This window comes from Eucalyptus grandis, chromosome 2, assembly GCF_016545825.1.
Source record: "Eucalyptus grandis isolate ANBG69807.140 chromosome 2, ASM1654582v1, whole genome shotgun sequence".
NCBI lineage: Eukaryota > Viridiplantae > Streptophyta > Magnoliopsida > Myrtales > Myrtaceae > Eucalyptus > Eucalyptus grandis.
Window position 1 is genome coordinate 916,670 of NC_052613.1, and position 20,779 is coordinate 937,448.

General features: G+C 37.8%; 3 pseudogenes; all 3 read left to right on the plus strand.

The window, feature by feature from the left end:
* Positions 1-1,164: 1,164 nt before the first annotated feature.
* Positions 1,165-4,806, plus strand: LOC120290172 (annotated as a pseudogene).
* A 3,984-nt stretch (positions 4,807-8,790) lies between these two features.
* Positions 8,791-12,192, plus strand: LOC120290948 (annotated as a pseudogene).
* A 2,042-nt stretch (positions 12,193-14,234) lies between these two features.
* LOC104431615 lies at positions 14,235-18,471 on the plus strand (annotated as a pseudogene).
* Positions 18,472-20,779: the final 2,308 nt, after the last annotated feature.

The following is a 20,779-nucleotide window of genomic DNA, read 5'->3' on the forward strand; positions in this document are numbered from 1 at the left end:
CTCGGTGTGGGTAATGAATTGGAGCCGCCAATGATGAGGTCGAGCCTTGGCCCAGGCATGTGAATTGTGAGGTCGATCCTTTGTGAGGGCATCGAGGTTTTCGCCGAGGCCTGGAGATTGACGGGGAAGAAGAGGAAAAAGTACGTAAGAAATGAAAAGAAAATGAAGGATAAAAAAGAGAGCGAAAAGAAAATATATTTTTTTTTAAATTTCAAAAAAATTTCATGTGAGCATTTGCCATGTTATGTTGGAAGGCTGACGCTGATTTTATCCGGAAAGTATCGACACTTTCGAGATGTATTTGATATTCCGATAAGTGTTTGATATGCTTTGACATGTTTTGACGCATGGATAACAGGTATTGAAAAGTCGGACATGTAATCAATTCTCCTGACATGCGAGTTTGGAATTACACTTTGACATGTTTCAACATGCAGTTTATAGGTGTTGAAAAATTTGATAAGTGGTCAATTCTCTTGACATGGTGAATTTCAACGCGCGATTTCGACATGGTCAATTTAATTTTTTTTTTAATAAATAAGGAGTCAAAATATAAATATGTAAAAATAATAATAAAAGGGAGAAATGAGGACTCTTTTTTTTTAACTTTCACTTTCTGGGATTCAGGATTTATCTCAGCAAGAAAAATTATTTCAATGAAAAGACGATTACGCCCTTTTGGAATCATTAATGACACTCCGTTCCGTCACAAAGACAAGAACCCTCCTTTTAGCGCTCCGTTCTTCCGATGCAATTCTGTTTGTTTCTCGCATTTGTTGCTCCTTTGAGGAATCGAAGCGTCCCCTACCGTTAATCTCATCCTTCGTTTCGAGAAATGTCTTTAGCCGTAGAATCTGAGTCGCCTTTCATATCAATCTTTCACAAGACTGAGTTGATATTTGGTGTTTCTCTTTCCCTCCTCTAGTAATTTGCCCCTGTATTGTATTATCGGTCCTTTTTCACACCGACTGACAAATCACCTCAGCTTCGCATGGCGATACCAAGTACGAATAGAGTACATTTTTAGACAAATCTTATGAAAACTTCCAAATATCACGTACCGCCTAGATTATCTTGTACATATAAGTGAATGTGACTGACTTGTAATTCAGACGTCACTGCAAATCCCTTGCTATAAGCTTTCAAAAGATCGGTAGGCAATGAATGGATGGTAATTCTGTGGATGCTTTATTTTTTATAATGCTTTTTCTCGTCTAGTGAAGGTATTGAGGTCTTATCTGCATCGGACTTCATATCTCTCCTTTTCGTAGTCTTCCTACTGGCCAAGATGGGATCTATTGATGATTGGTGACTTTATTGATTGTTTGTCAATGCTCTTGGTTATACGATTCTCAAGTAGACATATATGATCAAGAGTCTCTGTTGACTGCGATCAAGCAGGTTGATGTGGTCATCTCTGCTGTGGGGTGAGCACGGGTAGAGGACCAAGACAGGATTGTTGCAGCCATCAAAGCAGTTGGGATTATAAAGTTGTGCTGTTTATAATAATTTCATCCAGGTTACAATTGTTCATTTAGGGCGCACATGATAATCATTCTATGCTGGAATGAAATAGATTTTTTTTCTATTTCTAGAAGAGTTTCTAAACAAAAATAATCGTTTGATAACGACATAAAATTTCTTCCTTTCGGATGGCGGCGGCGACGATCGACGACCTTTAATATAAAAAATAAAAATTATTTAGTAACAAAAAAAATAAAGAATAAAATAAAATAAAATAAAATAAATCATAAAAAAATAAAATAAAAATATCATTTTATTTTAAAATAAAAATATCCTTAAAATTAAATTTATTTTATTTATTCTATTTTACGAATAAATTTATTTTAAAATGAAAAAAATTAAAAATTAAAATAAATTTATTTGGCAAAACACTCAAGGCAAATAAAAATAATTTATTTTTATTGATCATAAATAAATTATTTTAAATAAATTAAATAAATTTATTTTTAATAAACTAAAAATAAAATGATAAATAAAAATAATTTATTTATTTTAAATAAATTTACTTAATTTTTAAATGAATAAAATGAATATATTTATTTTTATTTATTTTATTTTTAATAAAATGAGGGGAGGCAGAGGAGGAAGAGGAGGAGGGAGAGACGTAGAGAAGATAAGGGAGGACTCACCGAAATTAGGGTTTAGTGAGAGAAATTATTTATGATTTCTCTTCCAAATTAATTTTTGAAATAGAAATCTATTCCAAAAATAGAAAAACGATTAGGTTTATCAAACAAGTTTCTATTCCGTAAAACAGTCCGGAATAGAAAAATTATTTCTAGAACATAAATTTTGGTTATCATGCACCCCTTAGCCTTTGACTGATGATATAGGTTGGTGCAAGCTTAACCCTTTTCTTCTAGTATCAGCGCATCACGTTCTCCTTGTGAGCTCCACTTTGATGAAATGGGATGGATTCACTTATTTATTTGTGGACTACACTTCTTTCTTTTTAAACGGTCATGACTTTATGTAGAAGTTGTCAGTGAAATTTGAGGCTAACTATTTCAAATCCAAGTACCGGATAATGCCGGCTTCACTGTGGTTGGGTTTACTCTAGGCCATTGAAAAAAGTAAGAGGTTTCAAACACTCAATATGGATTATGGTAATGTATCCTGTTCCTTGATCAATAATGGAAAACATGAACCACCTAATCCTTCAAGAGGTTTTTTCGGTAAAATTATTATTATAGCAAATAAGTTTTGAAAACCCAACTGGTGGATAATTTAGGACCCATTTGTTTGGCTTTTGTTTTTGTTCCCCATAACACAATTTATGTTCTTTTGTTCGGGGAAACAAAAAAACAAGAAACAAGAAAATCGTTGTTTACTTTCTTGTTTTCCTAGAACACTTCTGAGAAACAATTTTTCTCTTTTCTATTTTTTTCTTCTCTTTCTTTTCTTCTTCTTTTTTCTTTGGCCGGTCGCCGGCCATCGAGGGCCAGTGACCTCGCCGAAGCGTCGCCTCGAGCTCGCCCAGATCTAGCGGTGAGGCCGTCGACCAAAAGGAAGAAAAATAAAAATAAACAAAAAAAAATTATATAATTTTACCAAACGTATTTATATTATTTTTCTATTCTGAGAATATAAATTTTGTGCAGTTACCAAACGCGTTTTTCTGTTCAAAAATTGTTTTCGGAACAGAAGTAGTTTTTCTATTTATGTTATCTGGAACAATTTTTTAATAGAAACGTTACTAAACGTGCCCTTAGTAGTTGTTGCTTTGGGGGTTGATGGTCAATAACAAGTGGAGCGTAGCATGCTCACAAAAGGCAATGGACTTACCTGATATTTTAAAGTGTCCAAGCAAGCAGCGTCTTTGCATATTTTATACTTGACAAAGTTATCTAGCTATTGCCCTAACAATTAAATCTTCAGTTTTCTTTCTTCTACTTTTCTAATAGCACTTAGTTGCTAGTCTTGCTTCACTTATAATCATTTTTACTATATTATAGTCCATTTAGAAAAAAAAAGAAGTGAAATTCAGTCTTGTATAAATTTGTTTTCTTTGTTTGCTCACATATTGAAGAAAAAAGTGAAATATCGTCTCATATGAGTTTAGTTTCTATTTTTTGGCAGAACTCATGTAAGTTAGTTGGATGAAGGGAATTTGCTCTAGTTTTTTGTTGCTTTCTAATAAAAATGTATCTCCTGATTCAATTAATTTTCTTTTTAGAGATTCTTGCCTTCAGAGTTTGGAAATGATGGGGATCATGTCCATGTTGTGGAGCCAGCAAAAACTGTATATGCTTTCAAGGCCAAGGTCCGCCGCCTTGTTGAGGCCGAGGGAATCCCCTATACATATGTGGCTTCTAACTATTTTGCAGGTGACTACCTCAGGACATTGTCACAGCCCCCCTAGAGATAAAGTTGTCATCTTAGGGGATGGAAATGCAAAACGTAAGAAGCAATTCGTCGAAATGTGCATTTTAATTAGTTTAAGATATTTCTGTACATTAATCACGATTTAATTATGGTAGTGATCAGTGTGAAGGGCAATTCTTGAAGCTTGAGAATCCCAGGGCAACGTCCTTTTCTGGAGATGTTGGGACTCTTACATCCATTAGTCTTCACCGTCGGAGACTAATAGATTATATGGGTGTGTTGTGGTTTATCTTGGCATAATACTACCTAGTGGTCAGATCGTGAAGGTACTCTTTATGTATTTGGTTGAGAAAAGAACATATTGATGCATCTGTCTGCCGGTTGTCGATGAATCCGTTTACCAAGAGAATTCTTCTTCAATTCGAGCTGAAAGTAACCTTAGGAAGATCAATGGCTCTGTGATTTATTTATTAGCCAAATTCTAAAACTCTCCACGTCAATATGCAGCGGTGTTTAACAAGGAGGATAACATTGGCACCTATACTATTAAGTTGTGGATGATCCAAGAACCTTGAACAAAATTCTGTACATGACCTCCTGCCAACACCTACTCTTTTAATGAGCTCATGTCATTGCGGGAGAGAAAGATCGGCAGGACCTAGAGAGGGTGTATGTTCCAGAGGAGGAGGCTCTGAAGAATATTCAAGGTTAGGGCTGCATTTCTATTGGATTTAAGCGCATAAATCATCTATATTCTCTCTAAGATTTAAAGCTTGTCCAATCATTGCAGAGGCGGCAGTTCCACTCAATATGATATTGGCAGTATTCCATTCTATTTTCGTGAAAGGAGTCCAAACCAACTTCAAGATTGAGCCATCATTCGGAGTGGAAGCTTCGGAGCTCTACACCGATGTCAAATACACGATTGTGGATTAGTATCTGGATCAGTTTGTCTGATTATCAAACTCGACCGTACTTGTTAAATTTCTCACATCGTCTTGAATCATAAATAATATAGGATGCTGCTTCTTAGGATCCTAGTGTGAAATGTTGCTTCCACTGATCATCACATGGCATGTACAAACCCAAAGTCTGAGGATATCCTATGAAGTGCTTGGAGAAATTACTTATGTTTCGGAGATTAATATTAGGTTCATGGGCAAAGCCGAGCTAGCACAACGACACAGGTTTTTTCTATTTTTGTATATTGTATTGTCTTTCATGTCTAAATGATTCGTGGACGATCATTATCGTGAAGTCAGATACTTAGAAAGGATGAAATTTCCGTCCCGAGCTGATTATGGATAATCTTAAAGAATGACAAGTTAAAACATACATAAACCGATTGACAAACTCCTCACAATATCGAGTTATCGTTAATGTTTCGGGGGCTTTTATAGGCTGCAAGGAACAAACATGAACAAAAAGAGACATTTGCTATAAATCTGGACAACTCTCGAACCAATTTCTTATCCCAAAAGCCTGGCATTTTGTGGATTGTTGTCTACTTAGGGATGCCTTTGGTTCAATTTTTCCAAACCCACCATAAATCAGGAATATTTAATGAAGAAAAATAAAATAGCTTATTTTGTCAAGAAGTAACAATCAATTACTGTAAAAAGATTTTGTTCTTGAATTCCGTGGAGAGCATGCAGCCATCATAAGGCCCTTTTGATTCGGCTTTCCTAAAAGTCTTTGAGCCCCAAAGATCATTGGGAAAATATTGAGCGTTTGACAAGTATTTTTAGAAGTCTATTAGCCAAATATCAGTATTGGGACTTGCTTTTGGCTTTTGGCATTTTGGAAATGCGAGTCCACTTCTATTGTTCATCTCTTGACTTTTTTTTTTTTTTTTTTTTTTTTTTTTTACCGAGAGTTCAATTTATCTTCCGCATTCCTCAATCGCCGGCAACCAGATCTCGGCTGTCTACGAGGCCGCCCTGTGGTCGGGTGACCTCAAGTGCCGCCACTTGGGCCTTGCCAGCGGCCAAATCTAGGCTCGCACAACCTAGGCAAGCATCGACTGAGGTCATCGCGCAAACCCAGGTGACGCTGCTTGAGGTCGCGCGACCTCAAGCATTGTCGCTTGGGCCTCGCCGATAGCCAGATCTAGGCTTGTGCGACCCAAGTGATGCCGCCTGAGGTCGTGGGAACCCAAGCGACGCCAGCCTGGGTCGCACGACCCAGGTGACAACCCAAGCTAGCGTCGCTTGAGGTCGCACACACCCAAGTGACCTCGCTTGTGTCATGCAGACACAGATTTGGCCATCGGCGAGGCTTGGGTGGCGCCACCTAAGGTCGCACAACCTTAGGCAGTCTTGCCAGTGGCCAGATCTAGGTTCATGCAACCTCGGCCAGCCTCGGCGGCGAAGTTTCATTGGATTTAATTTTTATTTAAAAAATAAAAAAAATAGAATCCCTTTGCAAATATTGGGTTTACCAAACGATATTTACGTCAAAGTCACTTTCCAATGTACTTTAAATTATAATTTGCCAAATACTCAAGCATTTCGGAAAACCCCTTTAGCTCAAAGGTATTTGCATTTTGCCAAAGGCATTTCTTCAAAGTTGAACCAAACGGGCCCATAATCATGACAAAAATACACTGGTCGAAAAGTGAAGGATCCCAAAACTATGGGGACCAAAGTGAAATTTCCCTTGAAAGAGCCTCGCTTGCAAGGAAACCGCAGACGGTGTTGTTCCGCGGCAGCAAAACCTCTCCTCGCCTCGCCTCCCCTCCCCTGTCTGGTCGTGCCATCGGCATTCTCTAATTGCAAGCATTGCCGCCAATTAATAAGTGTGGGATTTTCTTTGTGTACTTAAAGGGATGATTGGGTGGGGCTAGACCCCACCATACCCGCGTGCGGGTGCGCGAATAATTGGGCGATTTTGGCACACTTAGCACTTAGCGCGCCCGCGGTTTAATTAGCACTAATCCCTTTTTTATTTTTTTTGTTATGTTATTAATTTTAATCAATTCAAAGGTTGCTTTTGTTTGAGAATTTTCGGAAATTATTTAAAATAAAAATTCGAAATTTTATTTTAAAAAATTATTCATAATTTGTGTTTGTGTCTTTTCAAGACAACCTTTGGAAAAGATACTCGTTTAATTTGCAACTTTTCCTGAAGGGTTGCAATTGTTCGTTTTTTTCAACTTCTTCTAAATGGATGTCTTTGTTTTTTTGTTTTTTTTTTTTTTGATGACCCAGGGAACCTCGCACGGCCAGCAGCCGGAGGTAAACCACTGGGGGCGACACGTGCTAGCCACCACACACGTGCTACCGGGTAAGTCGCCAAGAAACTGAAAGCTAGCCTTCTTGCAACTTGCGTTGCAGGAGCTTCGAACACTAAACCTCCTCAATGGAAGTCTAGCGCCTACCCAGCTGAGCCACCGCGGCGGGTGGTATGGATGTCTTTGTTTATATGGACAATTTTTGAAAGGACACATTTGTTCATTTTTTGCAATTTTCGTGAAGAGTTGCCTGTGTTTTAAGAGTGTTTTATATATCTACATGTTAGTTTTCGGAAAAAAAAAAAAGTGATCATTTTTATCTTTTCGAGCATTCCTTCTGAAAACTATAACCATTCTTTCAATTGTTTCCTAGAGAGACCCTAGAGAAATACTAGAATTGCTATTTAGTATTCTCAATTTTGAGACTTTGTTGCATCCTTGAGGATATTTGCTGGCGACTATTAGTAACATTATGGAGCAAATAAATCCTTAAAGAAAGTAATATCACGTCTCAAAGTCCGACTTGAGTACTCTAAATATCCGTTTTCATTGTTCTACCCAATTCGAAGCCATATTTTCCCAACATGTAGTTGTCTCTTGTCCTCCGCATGCTTTTTCCCTTCTTTTGGGCTCTGTCAAGAAAAGAAAAGAAAAGAAAAGAAAGAAGCCATAAAAAATATACAAATTATGTCAACTGTGATATATTTACTCTAAGCTTTTTTTTTTTATAACATAATAATCCTCAAACTATGCCCAATGCGATGCATTTATTATAAAAATTTTCTTGCTGTGTGACATATTTATCTCCTAACAAGGTTCATCAAATGATTTTCTAGCTAAAACAATGTTGGTTCATTCATGTTAATACCTTTTGCCTTCCATCATCCATGTAGGGAGATTTTTAATTGTCCTTATAAACCGAATCTTGACAAAAAAGTAAATGTGTTATGTAAGTATAAGTTTTGGGTTTTTAATATCATACAAAAATATTTAAGGTAAATGTGTAAGAGCGAGTATAGTTTGAAATTTTTATGGTCTTTTCCCTCCCCAAAAGAAATGGCCCTGGTGTACTTGACCAAGAAATATAACTACCTTTTGAAAATTGTTTGTTAGTGATAACACGCTAAAAGGGTTTTTCTTTAGCTTATAATACGTTTTAATGTGCTCCGAATTATGTCCATGCTATTTAAGGTTTCGTTGGCTAATTCTTTTCCCATGGGCCGTCAAGGCTTAAGTGGCCCGTTGACGATCGTTTTTACCATTGCTCATATATTTTCATGTCGCCATAACTCTCTCAATGTTAAAGAGTGTTTATAGTTGGATGAACTTTTCGACGACCATTTACCAAATCAAGGAGATGGATAAAAACCGACTGATCCTGATATAAAGGAAAATGTCAAAGAGTGCTCCTTAGGCACATACCTCGACCTTTCGAAAATGATGAATCAGGACATATTCACGAATCTGGAGAATGATGAATCGAGACATCTTCATGAATCTGGACAATCTGAATTTTTTTATTAAATCAAAAACCGTTGAAAAAGCCAATTTACATGGTCGTCGTTACATAAATGATGAATCAGGACATCTTCACCCAGGTCGGTTCTCCTGTCTATTTCCTCGTGAGCCCTTTAGGGACCTGCTCATGTCCAAAGAACTTGGACAATTTCTAGAACCAATTCCTATCTATAAAAGCCCGACCGTTCGTTGAAGACAGGAATCTCGCTTTTTATACCCCCCCTTCTCTCTCCAGTCACGGCAGAGTCGCTTCTAAAAACCGATCGAGTTCGCCGGAAAATACCGCGCCTCCGCCGTGAAAACCACTCGGAGATGGCCGCGAAGAGCAAGGTCCTGGTGATCGGAGGCACTGGATACATCGGAAAGTTCATCGTGGAAGCCAGTGCTAAGTCCGGTCGCCCTACCTTCGCTCTCGTGAGGGAGTCCACTCTCTCCAACCCCGCCAAGGCCAAGATCGTCGAAGGTTTCGAGAGCCTCGGCGTCACTTTAGTTCACGTGAGTAGTTCTTCCCGTGCGTGTGCCATCGTGTTCGCTTCGCACCTTTGGTTCTGCTTCGAGAAAAATCGAAGCGTCGCCTGCCGTTATGTCTCGTTCCGCATTTCCGAGAAATGTTTTTAGCAGTAGAATCGGAGTCGATTTTTCATCTCGATCTTTCGTGAGATCGCGGTTGATGGAGTCACGTTACGATTTGGTGTATCTCTTACGAACGAGTACATTTGTAGACAAATCTTCCGAAATTTTCCATATGTTATGTACTGTATAGATGCATTTTTGGTAAGATGCCTTGTTATAGCATTTTGAAGATCGGTAGGCAATGTGTGGACGAGCGTTATACTACGGATAGTAGCATTTTGAAGATCGGTATTAAGTTTTATCTGCATCGGATTATGTATTCCTCATTTTCTTAGTCTTCCTGCCGGTCAAAATAGGATTTTTTGATGATTGCTAACTTTATTGATTGTTTGTCCATGCTCTTGGTTATTTGATTCTCAGGGAGACATATACGATCAAGATAGTCTGTTGAACGCGATCAAGCAGGTCGATGTGGTAATCTCTGCTGTGGGGCATGCACAATTAGAGGACCAAGACAGGATTGTTGCTGCCATCAAAGCAGCCGGGAATATCAAGGTCGTGCTGTTTTTTTGATAATTTCGTCCAAGTTACTACTTTTGTTTAGCATTGGACTGATGATATGGGTTGGCGATGGCTTAATTCTTATCTTCCGGTATGAGTGCATTGCGTTCTCCTCGTGAGCTTCACTTTGATGAAATGGGATGGATTGACTTAATAGTTATGACTCTGTGTAGAAGTCGTCAGCGAAATTTAAGAATAGCTATTTCAAATCCAAGTATAGCACAACATGGGCTTCTAAGTGGTTTACTTTAGATCCACACTATTGCTTTTTGACGTGTTCAATTGGGTAGGAAATTCTCTCATTATGGATGAATGGTGTACCATCTAGATGAATTCATACATATCCGTATGTGTTGCTCAGAGATCGACATCTTTACACAAACAAAACGGTTCTTTGACCCCAAACTCGTGCTCTCCCCAGTCTCCGTCCTTGTATGGATATTGGGCTGCTTACAAACTCCAGGAGGCTTTATTTATTCAGAACCTGTGTGGTTGGATTTCTTCTAGGTCACCGAAAAGAGCAAAGAGTTTCTAGCATTCAACATGGATTATGGTCATCTACCCAGCTCTTGGATCATGAATGCAAATCATGAACTACTTAATCCTTCAAATGGTCTTTTTACGGTGGTATTATTATTGTTGTAAATAAGTTACCAAAACCTAGTTAGTGGATAGTTTAGTAGTTGTTGCTTTGGGGATTGACGGTCCATAATGAGTGGAGCTCAGCATGTTCACAAAAGCCAATCAACTTACCTGATATTTTATTACTAGAGAAAGTGTCCAAGCAAGCATGTTTGCATTTTTATACTGGACAGAGTTATCTGGCAAATGCCTTAATAATTACATCTTCAGTTTTCTTTTCTTGTATTTTTCTAATAGCTCTTGGGATTTAATTTGCTTCGTTGCTTGTATAGATTCACTTGTAATCATTTTTTAATTTGTTATAGTAACGTATTAAAATGTAAAATTCAGTCTCATGTTTTCTTTATTTGCCAGAACTCATGTAAGTTTGTTGGATAAGGGGAATATGCTCTAGTTTTTGTTGCTTTCTAATAAAAATGTTTCTTCTAATTCAATTAATTTTCTTCTCAGAGATTCTTGCCTTCAGAGTTTGGAAACGACGTGGATCGTGTCCATGCGGTGGAGCCAGCAAAAGTGCATTTGCTATCAAGGCCAAGATTCGCCGCCTTGTTGAGGCCGAGGAAATCCCTTATACCTATGTGTCTTCTAACTTTTTTGCGGGTTACTTCCTCCCAACATTGTCACAGCCTGGGGCTACAGCTCCCCCTAGAGATAAAGTTGTTATCTTAGGGGATGGAAATGTAAAAGGTAAGAAGCAACTTGAGATTCGCATTTTAATTACTTGAGATTTTTCTGGAAATTTTTCACAACTTAATTATTGTAGTAATCAGAGTGGGGCAGTTATTGAAGCTTGAGAATTCCAAGCATCTTCTGTATCTGGAGATGTTGGCCATTAGTCTTCTCTATCAGATATTAATAGATGATATGAAAGTTCTGTGGTTTTTCTTGGCACAATACTGCCTAGGCGGCAGATCATGAAGGTTATTTTAACTCTGTTGGGAGAGGAAAGAACATATGGATGCAGCTGTCTAGTGATTTTGTTTACTGAGAAAGTTCTTTGAATGCGAGCTGAGCGTAACTCTAGGAATATCAATGGCTTATAGTTATTAACCAAATTCTAAAATTCTCCCTGTCAATACACAGCGGTGTTTAACAAGGAGGATGACATTGGCACCTATACCATCAAAGCCGTGGATGATCCAAGGACCCTGAACAAAATTCTGTACATCAGACCTCCCGCCAACACCTACTCGTTTAATGATCTTGTGTCTTTGTGGGAGAGAAAGATCGGCAAGACCCTGGAGAGGGTTTATGTTCCAGAGGAGCAAGTTCTGAAGAACATTCAAGGTCAGGGATGCGTTTTCATTAGATTTAAGCACGTGTATTGTCTATTTCTCTCCGAGATTTAAGTATTCTGAAGTCAATCGGTCTACTTGTATTGTCATATTGCAGAGGCGGCAGTTCACTCAATGTGATATTGTCCATATCTCATTCTGTTTTCGTGAAAGGGGACCACACCAACTTTGAGATTGAGCCATCTTTCGGAGTGGAAGCTTCGGAGCTCTATCCCGACGTCAAATACACGACCGTGGATCAGTACCTTGATCAGTTTGTCTCGATAGTCGAAACTGACTGTGTTTGGTAAATTTCTCACATTGGTTTGAATCATGAATAATATAGGATTCTGCTAGTTAGGATCCTTGTGTGAAATGTCACTCCTGCTGATCAACTTATGGCGACGAGGACATGCTATGAACATTCGATGTGTGTGCATCTATGCAGTGCTTAGAGAAGTTACTCCTGTTTAGGAGTTTGATATGGCTTTATGGGCCAAGCTATGGGAAGCTGAAAGTTAAACACGGGTTTCTCTACTTTTGTATATTATATGCGGTACGTCCTCGGTGTGGGTAATGAAATGGAGCCTGCCAATGATGAGGTCGAGCCTTGGCCCAGGCATGTGGTGTGAGGTCGATCCTTGGTGAGGGCATCGAGGTCTTCGCCGAGGCCTGGCGATTGACGGGGAAGAAGAGGAAAAAGTACGTAAGAAATGAAAAGAAAATGAATGATTAAAAGAGAGCGAAAAGAATATATATATTTTTAAAATTTTCAAAAAAATTCTTGTGAGCATTGTTGGAAGGCTGACGCTGATTTTATCTGGAAAGTATCCACACTTTTCGAGGTGTATTCGATATTCAAACAAGTGTTTGATATGTTTTCACGCGTAGTTAACAAGTGTTGAAAAATTGGATATGTAATCAATTCTATTGACACGTGAGTTTGGAATTACATTTTGACATGTTTCGACATATAGTTTATAGGTGTCGAAAAATTTGATACGTGGTCAATTCTCTTGACACAGTGAATTTTGACATGCGATTTCGACATAGTCATTTTAATTTTTTTAATAAATAAGGAGTCAAAATATAAATATGTCAAAAAATAAATAGTAATAAAAATAATAAAAGGAGAAATGAGGACTCTTTTCTTTTAACTTTCATTTTCTTATAAAATCATTCTAATCTATTTTATTGTTATTATTTATTTATTTGTGAATTTGAATAAAAGTATACTTTTAATATACGTGTCCTAATGTGTTGGAATTTTTTTTTAAGAAATGTCATGTCGTATTGCGTGTCACGTATCGATGTCAATATAACTTAGGATTGTATCGTAAAGAAAATCATTAAAAAATTTAGAACTAAATTGACCAAATCAAATTATTTAAAATTGAATTGGTGACATATTAAAGGTTTAACAACTTTTTACTAGTCATTCCATATTTCGACACTTGTAATGTTGCTTTTTTCTCCCATAGAGGTTACGGAATATGAATATATTAATCTTGTGTCGGCCAATTAATTAAAGAACGGTAATCACCTTCCTAGGAAAAAAAATTTATTGAATCTTGAAACAATAGCATAGCGGCTATGAAGCTCTATAATATCATGCTACCATTTGAATGTAGAGTTCACACCATTTTCTTATCTTTTTCACATGATAAAAGTCAACATGAAAAAGTGGTTTCAACTACTTTCTCATCAATTATGATTACTTAAATTTAAAGCACCATCAAAATTAAATTTTCTTTTTTTCCTCGCTAAGTTAAAATCTGTCCTACTTCACAATAATTCAGTTGATCACTAAAATAAAAAAAAAAATCGTTATCTTCCGTCTATTTTCCCACTTTCCATGTACCCTTTTTCCAATGAAGGATTTATCTCAGCAAGAAAAATTATTTCAATGAAAGGACAATTACGCCCTTCCGGAATCATTTAATGACACTCCATTCTGTCACAAAGACAAGAATCCTCCTTTTAGCGCGCTCTCTCTCTCCCCAGTTACAGCAGAGTCACTTTAGGGCGTGAATAATAACCATTCTAGCCAGAAATTGATTTTTGGAAAAGAAATAGATTTTTCTATTTTTATTTATACATGAGTTTCTAAGCAAAAATATCCGTTTGATAATAATACAAAATTTTTATTCTAAAAATAGAAATTTCTTTGATAATTACACAAAATTTTTGCCTTTCGGATGGCAGTAACTAGTGGACGGCGGCGCGGTGTTCGGCGATCGGCGGTGGCTAGCCGCCGGGGGACGACGGTAGTGGCCAATGAACAACGGACAGCAGACAACAGATAGCAAAAGACGGTGGTAACGGCAGGCGGCGACCAACGGTGGCCAACGAACGGCGACAGCGACCATCCACGGTGGTCGGCGATAATGGATGGACGACCGATTCATAGTAAGGACAAATAATAAAAAGAATTTTTATTTCTCATTTCTGTTCCAGAAATTAAAAAAAAAATAGAAAAATTTTATTTCTGATTTCTATTTCAAACCTATTTCTGAAACAAAAATCTATTTTGGAAATAAAAAAAATAAAATAATTTTATCAAACGGATTCCTATTCTAGACTAAATTGTTTCTAGAACAGAAATTTTGGTTTGTCATGCACTCCTTAGAGACCGATCAAGTTTGCCGGGAAGAATGACGCCTCCGCCGTGAAAACCCCCTCCAAGATGGCCGAGAAGAGCAGAGTCCTGGTGATCAGAGGATTCATCGGAAAGTTCATCGTGGAAGCGAGTGCTAAGTTTGGTCACCCTATCTTCGCTCTTGTGAGGGAGTCCACTCTCTCTGACCTCGCCAAGGCCAACATCGCTGAAGGTTTCAGGAGCTTAGGTGTCAATTTAGTTCTTCCAATGCAATCCTGTTCGTTTCTCGCATTCGGTGCTCCTTTGAGGAATCGAAGCGTCCCCTACCGTTTATCTCATCCGTCGTTTCAAGAAATGTCTTTAGCCGTAGAATCTGAGTCGCCTTTCATCTCAATCTTTCACAAGATTGAGTTGATATTTGGTGTTTCTCTTTCCCTCCTCTAGTAATTTGCCCCTGTATTATCGGTCCTTTTTCACACCGACTGACAAATCACCTCAGCTTCGCATGGCGATACCAAGTACGAATAGAGTACATTTTTAGACAAATCTTATGAAAACTTCCATATATCACGTACCGCCTAGATTATCTTGTATCTATAAGTGAATGTGACTGACTTGTAATTCAGATGTCACTGCAAATCCCTTGCTATAAGCTTTCAAAAGATCGGTAGGCAATGAATGGATGGTAATTCTGTGGATGCTTTATTTCTTATAATGCTTTTTCTCGTCTAGTGAAGGCATTGAGGTCTTATCTGCATCGGACTTCATATCTCTCCTTTTCGTAGTCTTCCTACTGGCCAAGATGGGATCTATTGATGATGATTGGTGACTTTATTGATCGTTTGTCAATGCTCTTGGTTATTTGATTCTCGGGTAGACATATACGATCAAGAGTCTCTGTGAGACTGCGATTAGCGGAGGTTGACATGGTAATCTCTGCTATGGGGTGAGCACGGGTAGAGGACCAAGACAGGATTGTTGCAGCCATCAAAGCAGTCGGGAATATAAAGTTGTGCTGTTTATAATAATTTCATCCAGGTTACAATTGTTCATTTATGGCGCACATGATAACCATTATGTTCCAGAAATAGTTTCTGGAACAGAAATAGATTTTTCTATTTCTATTTCTAGAAGAGTTTCTAAACAAAAATAACCGTTTGATAACGACAAAAAAAATTTTCCTTTCGGATGGCGCGGTGACAATCGACAACCTTTAATATAAAAAATAAAAATGATTTAGTAACAAAAAAAATAAAGAATAAAATAAAATAAAATAAAATAAAATAAATCATAAAAAAAATAAAATAAAAATATCATTTTATTTTAAAATTAAAATATCCTTAAAAATAATTTATTTTTATTTATCATAAATAAATTATTTTAAATAAATTTATTTTAATTTTTAAATGAATAAAATGAATATATTTATTTTTATTTTTAATAAAATGAGGAGAGGCGGAGGAGGAAGAGGAGGAGGCGGAGACGTAGAGAAGATAAGGGAGGACTCACCGAAACTAGGGTTTAGTGAAAGAAATTATTTCTGATTTATCTTCCAAATTAATTTTTGAAATAGAAATCTATTCCAAAAATAGAAAAACTGATTAGGTTTATCAAACAAGTTTCTATTCCAGAAACAGGTCTGGAATAGAAAAATTATTTATGGAACATAAATTTTGGTTATCATGCACCCCCTTAGCCTTTGACTGATGATATAGGTTGGTGCAAGCTTAACCCTTTTCTTCTAGTATCAGCGCATCACGTTCTCCTTGTGAGCTCCACTTTGATGAAATGGGATGGATTCACTTATTTATTTGTGGACTACACTTCTTTCTTTTTTAAACGGTCATGACTTTATGTAGAAGTTGTCAATGAAATTTGAGGCTAACTATTTCAAATCCAAGTACCGGATAATGCCGGCTTCACTGTGGTTGGGTTTACTCTAGGCCATTGAAAAAAGTAAGAGGTTTCAAACACTCAATATGGATTATGGTAATGTATCATGTTCCTTGATCAATAATGGAAAACATGAACCACCTAATCCTTCAAGAGGTTTTTTCGGTAAAATTATTATTATAACAAATAAGTTTTGAAAACCCAACTGGTGGATAATTTAGGACCCATTTGTTTGGCTTTTGTTTTTGTTCCCCATAACACAATTTATGTTCTTTTGTTCCGGGAAACAAAAAAAAAGAACATAAACACGTTGTTTACACTTTTGTTCCCAGGAACAAATTTGAAACAAAAACAAGAAACAAGAAAATCTTGTTTCTTGTTTTCCTAGAACACCTCGAGAAACAATTTTTCTCTTTTCTATTTTTTCTTCTCTTTCTTTTTTTCTTCTTCTTTTTCTTTGGCTGGTGGCCGGCTGTCGAGGGCCGGTGACCTCGCTGAAGCGTCGCCTCGAGCTCGCTCGAGATCTGGCGAGCCGTCGACCAAAAGGAAGAAAAAAATAAAAAATAAAAAATAAACAAAAAAATTTATATAAGTTTACCAAACGTATTTATATTATTTTTCTATTCCAAGAATATAAATTTTGTGCGATTCCAAACGCGTTCTTCTGTTCAAAAATTATTTTTCAGAACAGAAGTAGTTTTTTCTATTTCTATTATCTTGAACAATTTTTAATAGAAACGTTACTAAACGTGCCTTAGTAGTTGTTGCTTTGGGGGTTGATGGTCAATAACAAGTGGAGCGTAGCATGCTCACAAAAGGCAATGGACTTACCTGATATTTTATTTCTTGCGAAAAGTGTCCAAGCAAGCAGCGTCTTTGCATATTTTATACTTGACAAAGTTATCTAGCTATTGCCCTAACAATTAAATCTTCAGTTTTCTTTCTTCTACTTTTCTAATAGCACTTAGTTGCTAGTCTTGCTTCACTTATAATCATTTTTACTATATTATAGTCCATTTAGAAAAAAAAAAGTGAAATTCAGTCTTGTATAAATTTGTTTTCTTTGTTTGCTCACATATTGAAGAAAAAAGTGAAATATAGTCTCATATGAGTTTAGTTTCTATTTTTTGGCAGAACTCATGTAAGTTAGTTGGATGAAGGGAATTTGCTCTAGTTTTTGTTGCTTTCTAATAAAAATGTATCTCTGATTCAATTAATTTTCTTTTAGAGATTCTTGCCTTCAGAGTTTGGAAATGATGGGGATCATGTCCATGTTGTGGAGCCAGCAAAAACTGTATATGCTATCAAGGCCAAGGTCCGCCGCCTTGTTGAGGCCGAGGAATCCCCTATACATATGTGGCTTCTAACTATTTTGCAGGTGACTACCTCGGGACATTGTCACAGCCCCCTAGAGATAAAGTTGTCATCTTAGGGGATGGAAATGCAAAACGTAAGAAGCAATTCGTCGAAATGTGCATTTTAATTAGTTTAAGATATTTCTGTACATTAATCACGATTTAATTATGGAAGTGATCAGTGTGAAGGGCAATTCTTGAAGCTTGAGAATCCCAGGGCAACGTCCTTTTCTGGAGATGTTGGGACTCTTACATCCATTATTCTTCACCGTCGAGACTAATAGATTATATGGGTGTGTTGTGGTTTATCTTGGCATAATACTACCTAGTGGTCAGATCGTGAAGGTACTCTTTATGTATTTGGTTGAGAAAAGAACATATTGATGCATCTCTCTGCCGGTTGTACGATGAATCCGTTTACCAAGAGAATTCTTCTTCAATTCGAGCTGAAAGTAACCTTAGGAAGATCAATGGCTCTGTGATTTATTTATTAGCCAAATTCTAAAACTCTCCATGTCAATATGCAGCGGTGTTTAACAAGGAGGATAACATTGGCACCTATACTATTAAGTTGTGGATGATCCAAGAACCTTGAACAAAATTCTGTACATGACCTCCTGCCAACACCTACTCTTTTAATGAGCTCATGTCATTGCGGGAGAGAAAGATCGGCGGGACTCCGGAGAGGGTGTATGTTCCAGAGGAGGAGGCTCTGAAGAATATTCAAGGTTAGGGCTGCATTTCTATTGGATTTAAGCGCATAAATCGTCTCTATTCTCTCTAAGATTTAAAGCTTGTCCAATCATTGCAAAGGCGGCAGTTCCACTCAATGTGATATTGGCAGTATTCCATTCTATTTTCGTGAAAGGAGTCCAAACCAACTTCAAGATTGAGCCATCATTCGGAGTGGAAGCTTCGGAGCTCTACACCGATGTCAAATACACTGTGGATTAGTATCTGGATCAGTTTGTCTGATTATCAAACTCGACTGTACTTGTTAAATTTCTCACATCGTCTTGAATCATAAATAATATAGGATGCTGCTTCTCAGGATCCTAGTGTGAAATGTTGCTTCCACTGATCATCACATGGCATGTACAACCCCAAAGTCTGAGGATATCCTATGAAGTGCTTGGAGAAATTACTTATGTTTTGGAGATTAATATTAGGTTCATGGGCAAAGCCGAGCTAGCACAACGACACAGGTTTTTATTTTTATTTTTGTATATTGTATTGTCTTTCATGTCTAAATGATTCGTGGACGATCATTATCGTGAAGTCGATACTTAGAAAGGATGAAATTTCCGTCCTGAGCTGATTATGGATAATCTTAAAGAATGACAAGTTAAAACATACATAAACCGATTGACAAACTCCTCACAATATTGAGTTATCGTTAATGTTTCGGGGGCTTTTATAGGCTGCAAGGAACGAACATGAACAAAAAGAGACATTTGCTATAAATCTGGACAACTCTCGAACCAATTTCTTATCCCAAAAAGCCTGGCATTTTGTGGATTGTTGTCTACTTAGGGATGCCTTTGGTTCAATTTTTCCAAACCCACCATAAATTAGGAATATTTAATGAAGAAAAATAAAATAGCTTATTTTGTCAAGAAGTAACAATCAATTACTGTAAAAAGATTTCGTTCTTGAATTCCGTGGAGAGCATGCAGCCATCATAAGGCCCCTTTTGATTCGGCTTTCCTAAAAGTCTTTGAGCCCCAAAGATCATTGGGAAAATATTGAGCGTTTGACAAGTATTTTTAGAAGTCCATTAGCCAAATATCAATATTGGGACTTGCTTTTGGCTTTTGGCATTTTGGAAATGCGAGTCCACTTCTATTGTTCATCTCTTGACTTTTTTTTTTTTTTTTTTTTTTACCGAGAGTTCAATTTATCTTCCGCATTCCTCAATTGCCAGCAACCAGATCTGGCTGTCGACGAGGCTGCCTGTGGTCGGGTGACCTCAAGTGCCACCGCTTGGGCCTTGCCAGCGGCCAAATCTAGGCTCGCACAACCTAGGCAAGCATCGGCTGAGGTCATCGCGCAAACCCAGGTGACGCTGCTTGAGGTCGCGCGACCTCAAACATTGTCGCTTGGGCCTCGCCGATAGCCAGATCTAGGCTTGTGCGACCCAAGTGATGCCGCCTGAGGTCGTGGGAACCCAAGCGACGCCAGCCTGGGTCGCACGACCGGTGACAACCCAAGCTAGCGTCGCCTAAGGTCGCACACACCCAAGTGACCTCGCTTGTGTCATGCAGGCACAGATTTGGCCATCAGCGAGGCTTGGGTGGCGCCACCTGAGGTCGCGCAACCTTAGGCAATCTTGCCAGTGGCCAGATCTAGGTTCATGCAACCTCGGACAGCCTCGGCGGCGGAGTTTCATTGGATTTAATTTTTATTTAAAAAATAAAAAAATAGAATCCCTTTGCAAATATTGGGTTTACCAAACGATATTTACGTCAAAGTCACTTTCCAATGTACTTTAAATTATAATTTTCCAAATACTCAAGCATTTCGGAAAACCCCTTTAGCTCAAAGGTATTTGCATTTTGCCAAAGGCATTTCTTCAAAGTTGAACCAAACGGGCCCATAATCACGACAAAAATACACTGGTCGAAAAGTGAAGGATCCCAAAACTATGGGGACCAAAGTGAAATTTCCCTTGAAAGAGCCTCGCTTGCAAGGAAACTGTAGACGATGTCGTTCCGCGGCAGCAAAACCTCTCCTCGCCTCGCCTCCCCTCCCCTGTCTGGTCCGGCCATCGGCATTCTTCTAGTTGCGAGCATTGCCGCCAATTAATAAGTGTGGGATTTTCTTTGTGTACTTAAAGGGATGATTGGGTGGGGCTAGACCCCACCATATCCGCGTGCGGGTGCGTGAATAATTGGGCGATTTTGGCGCACTTAGCACTTAGCGCACCCGCGGTTTAATTAGCACTAATCCCTTTTTTTTTTTTATTTTTTTGTTATGTTATTAATTTTAATCAATTCAAAGGTTGCTTTTGTTTGAGAATTTTCGGAAATTATTTAAAATAAAAATTTGAAATTTTATTTTAAAAAATTATTCATAATTTGTGTTTGTGTCTTTTCAAGACAACCTTTGGAAAAGATACTCTTTTAATTTGCAACTTTTCCTGAAGGGTTGCAATTGTTTGTTTTTCAACTTCTTCTAAATGGATGTCTTTGTTTTTTCGTTTTGTTTTTTTTTTTTTTGTGACCCGGGAACTCCCGCACGGCCAGCGGCCGAAGGTAAACCACTGGGGGCGACACGTGCTAGC